This window comes from Apis dorsata, unplaced genomic scaffold (assembly GCF_000469605.1).
Source record: "Apis dorsata unplaced genomic scaffold, Apis dorsata 1.3 scaffold_82, whole genome shotgun sequence".
Classification (NCBI taxonomy): domain Eukaryota; kingdom Metazoa; phylum Arthropoda; class Insecta; order Hymenoptera; family Apidae; genus Apis; species Apis dorsata.
Genome location: NW_006263380.1, coordinates 1,329,424 through 1,334,271, shown reverse-complemented (window position 1 = coordinate 1,334,271; position 4,848 = coordinate 1,329,424). Strand labels below are relative to the sequence as shown.

Below are 4,848 nucleotides of genomic sequence, written 5' to 3'. Positions count from 1 at the left end.
ATCCCTCGTCCCGAAACCGCCTCTCTCCGCCAGACGGTATCAGACAGTTTAAACGGTGGTGGGATGGGACGCCGCCTCGACGTTGGGACGAGTCGAACGAGCGAGCCAACAAATCTTTGAAAACTTTTCTTCTTAAAGTTCGGGGGATGTGTATATCGGCGAGGAAGGAGGGGGGAAGTCCAACTTCGAACTTGAACTCCTTTAAAGTTGCCGACCCGTCGAAACGAGACAGGAGGAGGGGGGGGGGGAGAAGAAACTCGATGAGGTGTCGATACCGTTATTTATTAAAGCGTGTCGCGAAACCGGCTCCTGACCAGGTCCCGGTGGCCAGGAAATGAAAGTTTTTCCTCGGGGGGCAGATAAATTCCCCGTTATCTCTTAACGACATCTCTTGGACCGATCTTGGAAGAAACTTGGCCGCGTTTTACGAATTACGAAAAGGACGATCGAGGGACCCTTTAATAGATTCGGCCCGTTCCACCCTCCCTCCCTCCAAAGAATAATTATACCGTTGGCCATTATTAAAACGGGGGAACGGGATAGAATTAATTGGGCGAATTATCCCCCCGTTGGGGATGAAAGGGGATGAAGAGAGAGAGAGAGAGAGAAAAAGAAAACGTTTCCCTTAATTGCGTGCGGATATGAAGATGAAACTTTGATGACGCGTAATTAAACGATAATTAAGTAAACAATCCTCCCTCTCTCGGCTCGGACCGAGAAAATTTGCACAGCGGCAAACCGGGGAATTGTATCTTTATCCAGTGTTACCGAAAGATAAACTAAAACTACGATATACGTATCGTCGATTAACAATTTCTCCCACTGTTTGTACAATTTATATATATATATATATGTGTGTGTATGTGCGCGAATCTAGATTTTCTGGCAATTTCATCAGATCGCCAGAAGCCTGTAACCTGTTCCAACTTGTGATTAATTCTCCTCGTTTTCTTGTCGGTGCAACAACGATCCGGAAAGCGTGTAATTTTAACGTAACGATGTCTTAAAATCAAGAAAAAGAAGAAGAATATCGACGAATATTACGATATTCTCGTTGCAAATAACGAACGAAGAAAGGGGGGAGGCTTAATCACGATTTATCCAGTCGTAAATCTTTAATAACAAAATTCCATCATCCGATCGATTCGAAGGTATCGGTGGTGTCGTTGTTTCGTTATAAAAAAAAATAGCACGTATAGGCAAATATAGCGATGTTCCAGTGAACACGGGAGAACAAACCGGTAGAAGCGTTTTAGAATTGAGTTACTCCGGCTATTGGGAGGCAATGAAGCATCCCTCGCGAATTTGCCCTCCTTCCTTCCCTCCCCCCTCGAGTTTGCGCAAGCTTTGCTAGGCCGTCGCTTTCCTATATATTCGTTTCGAAGGTTCGCACAAAAGAGTGGCAGAAGGCTGCACTCTAATACGAAATCAATTTTTCTATGACGATGGTTTTCTCGTTGTCAAAGATTTTCCATTCTATTGAATGGATACAAAAAAAAAAAGAAAAATACGTATACACACCTCTCTCTCTCTCTCTCTATCTATCTCTCTGTATGATTGGCGTGGAAAAAGTATCGTTGCCATTGTTAAATTTCGTTCACTTCCTTTCCCTTCCGATCGGATGCGAACGAACGGAACGGGAGGAAAAAAAAAAAAAAAAAAAAAAAAAGAAAGGAGTAAAATGTGGAAAAGCGGTCAAAATGCGCGGATGGTGAAAGTGTCTGGGAGGATATCGCGGCTGACTACGCGCCGACCGTAACCACTGTGCATCGACGAGGAGATGGATAAACACCGGATGAATAAAAAGATTGATTCGAGAAAGGTTTTCGATTCGACGATGGACGAAAGGATCGAGCTAGTGATCGAGTTCGAATCGATTTATTAAGAAGAAAGAGGAAGAGAAAAGAGAAGAGAGAGAGAGAGAGAGAGAGAGAGAGAGAGAGAAAGTAGCCACGATCCTTACGAAAGGAAAGAATCGAATGGAAATTTCAATATTTACGTCCAATCGGATGGGAAATTGGGGAAAATTTCACTCCGGTTCTCACGACGATATCCATCGATTCCATCCGAGTTGAATTTCATGCTCTGACAAGAGTGACAGCCTATAAATTGAGATTTGATCGATGACCTTCAGGTTGGTAATAACTGGCACGGCCAATGTTTGCTCATGGGAATTCTAGAATGGAACTGCTGGTAACCGGAACCCTCCCCCTCCTCTCCTCGGGCGGGAGGAGAGAAAGAGCAACCTAATTCCCCGGCCGAGTTCCCTTCTCTAAGTAGGAAAATAAAAAGTTCTTTTAATCCGCGCGATCCGAAGCAAGGAAGGGGGAGGCAGCAAGAACAAAGGACGTCCTCTATTACGGATGGAAAAAAAAAAAAAGCCGAAGATTTTCTTGGGGAACACGCCGTAAGCGCTATTGATTACGCTGAAATGAAATTTCATCCTGCTACCATCCCCCCGCCCGACCGAGTCATTTTCGTTCTCCTCCTCCTCCGCTCAACATTTTCAAATTGTCGCCTCTCGAAAATTCCGCCCGCGCATCGTCACCGAATAAATCACACGGAGGAGGCGCGGAGGATGGGAATCTGAATCCGGGCCATGACGAATTTATTTAACGGTATATAACGAACGTTATCCCATTCGTAACGGAAACGCACGCTTACGATCGCGAGAGACGTTCGAAACGAGAAGAAGATTTTCTACTTATTTCTATCGTTGAAAAAGCAAAAGAGAAAGGATTGCGAAGCACAAGGCGATCCGTGCTATCATAAAAGAAGAGATAGAGTCGTATAATTGAAAGTAAGATCAAGGGGATGTTTTTATCACGTCGAAACATCACGTCGTAAAAAGTTTTACGTTCCCGTTCTCTGGTGGCCAACTTGCCTTTTAACGAACTTCGGATCGGAACCTCGCGTTTAATTATCCCGATTAAGGTTTACCGTGCGTCTCGAGCCGTGGCTCACAACTTCTCGGGCGTATTGCGTCGAATTCATCTCCCTTTCGATTCATCCACTCTCTCGAGAGCACGGAAAGGGAGAGAGGGAGCAAGCAGGTGGAGAGTAGCTGGCAGCGATAGGTCAACCGATCCGTAGAATCGAACCTTGATCTACACTCCGAAGAACTATACGCATGGCTGGGTTGGAACTGGGATATCCATCGATTGACATGTCCAACGGTCGAGTGGATCTGTTTACCCGCAACCGATTCTCCGTGGACGACATGTTCTAGGCCGGGATTTAAACGGACGGGATCGATCCACTCTCACGGACACGGTTAAACTCGCTCCTCCCCATCCACGCGCCGTCCATTTCATTTTCCAATTAAACGCGCGTCTCTTCGCCGGTCGAAGGCGTCTCCCGCCGTTAAAAATCGTCGACCCGTACGAGAACGACCGATACGAGGAAGGAAGAGTACAACGTAAGTGGGATACTCGCGATTGGGAAACGACTCGTCCCTGACCGCCTCCGAGAAGAGGATTGGATTAAAGTTTGGATAGATCGGGGCAACCGATAAAACGGCCGATACTCGAGAGGTCGTGAATTTCTTGGTCGACGTAGCGAGGGGATACGGTCGAAATAATCGCGTTACTTGGTGTTACGTGATCTACAACGGGTATCCACCCGGAAATTCTAACTATCCTATATTCGGCTCGATATAATCCCGTCGAATGCCACTTTGGTCAAGCGGGGGAGAAGTTTGCGCGGCTGACAATTGTTAACAGAAGCGTATTGAAAGGATCGGCCTTATCAACCTGCCGATTTGACGTTTCGTATCAAAGAACCGGGACCCCGCCGACGCGATTGTTTCGAACCCCGCTACATTCATCATCGATCTGTACTTCGTTCGATTTAAGCGGGATAATCTCCTATCCTAGAGTTTCTACTAACGGTATGCTCGCGTAATCTAATCTGTTTCGATCGATAGGATCATTTCGTTTCGCTCGATGGAACTCGAAATCTTCCCTGTCTTCGATCCAATTTCCCGATTTCCAAATAAAAAAATTCGACCAATTTTTCGAAACCAGCCACACACACACACACACACGCAATAATTAGAAACGAGATACACGTTCCCGATAACGAAGCATTTGCCAAATATTTTCCGTTCGGACCTCGCGGCTATTCGATTTAATTCGTGAATTCGAAGCGTATCGTATCCACCGATTTTAACGAACAGATATCAAAGAATAGGAAGGGGGACTCTCTCCTCTTTCCTCGAGATTCTCTACCTCGAAAGCTTCGAGATACGCGTTTCTATGTTTTCGCAAATCCCAGAATCCAATTTCCAACTGTCTCTCTCTCTCTCTCTCTCTCTTTTTTACGCGAGAAATTCCCACGCATAGAAAGTTAGAAACGATCGAAGATACAGTCGGATACTCAAAAAGGTTAATCAAAGAAGAGCGGAACACGTGTAAATGCAGGATCTACAAGAGTGGAGCGCAGCTTAGCGCGCTAGTCCGATCCTTGCGGTCTTCGTGTTGTACGCGAGGATTGAAACTATACTCGTCCCTTTCTCTCTCATGGGCCAAACCCATCCCTCCCGTAATTCCTGATCCGGATTTGAATTCCGCCGTATCTATCCGTCCTCGCCCACCTTCTAAAAGACGTTTTCCGATCTCCTTCCCCTCTCGTCCCCCCCTGACCCATTCTCATTCGTATAGGGCGATAAATCCTTCGATCAACCGGGGGGGAGGGCGGGGAGGTAAATTGAAATTCCGATATCTCGGTTAAAACAACGTGGCGTTCCGGAGGGAACAATTTTTCCACGGTCTCACGTCGATTTATCCAAGTTTAGGCAAACAGATTTCTCTACCCGTGTTCCTTTCGTTTCCTCTTATTTTTTCCATT

The 4,848-nt window shown here is 46.0% G+C and overlaps 1 protein-coding gene across 2 annotated transcripts in view; it reads left to right on the top strand.

Annotated features, from left to right (window-relative positions):
- LOC102678487 overlaps positions 1-4,848 on the top strand; it is a 43,092-nt gene that overhangs the window by 32,857 nt on the left and 5,387 nt on the right. The window lies entirely within an intron of this gene.